Source organism: Perna viridis, chromosome 9, assembly GCF_037379345.1.
Source record: "Perna viridis isolate PV_CMFRI_1.1 ecotype Kerala chromosome 9, ASM3737934v1, whole genome shotgun sequence".
Lineage (NCBI taxonomy): Eukaryota > Metazoa > Mollusca > Bivalvia > Mytilida > Mytilidae > Perna > Perna viridis.
Window position 1 is genome coordinate 12,332,890 of NC_142453.1, and position 763 is coordinate 12,333,652.

Genomic DNA, 763 nt, shown 5'->3' on the forward strand with positions numbered 1-763 from the left:
GAGTGGCAAACGGAAAGTTTGGGAAACAGAAAATATGTGTAAAGGATGACTTTTCTACATGCAGTCTGTGGCTTCTTTGAGCAAGTACAATTAAAGTCCAGGTCAGCATGCTGGACTATTGCATAGCAAGGTTTGTTTGATTAGTCAAACCATTTTATTCAGAAATGCATGAAAGATTTGCCATTGTATGATAAACCACAATCAATCAACCAATATACTTCATTTCAACTACATATTGTCAAGTATTTTGAGAAATCTGGAAAACAGTTTGTTACTGAATGACAGAATATGTTTAAACTAATGTAAATTGTATATATAAACCTTAGTCACTTAATAGAAGGTGCATAACTAGATCATTTAAGTGTTTTGAGAATAAAGGAAATAGTTTTGATCTAAGAAAATCTTATGCCTCTCTACAAGTCTATTCAATGAAGTTTCTGATGAGATATTTTAAGTTTTCTTTTTCCTATTAACTATGCACACGTGGGAATGTCACTTTGCCCTCAGTTTCAAATATTGATCTTAATTCTTATAAGGAATGACTGTTACATCTGAAAAAAATCTGTTAAAAATCAATCAACTCTTGCAAAGTGCAAATAACCTGACAAATCTCAAAATTTTTTTTGTCAAACAATCAAATGACCAACTAAAAATGGTTATGTAGTCAAAATAGTTTAAATAGGTCGCAAATAATTATCATGGTAATCAAAGAAAACATCACATAACATTATAAAGCCTTGGCATACAAAAAAGAAGTCTGATA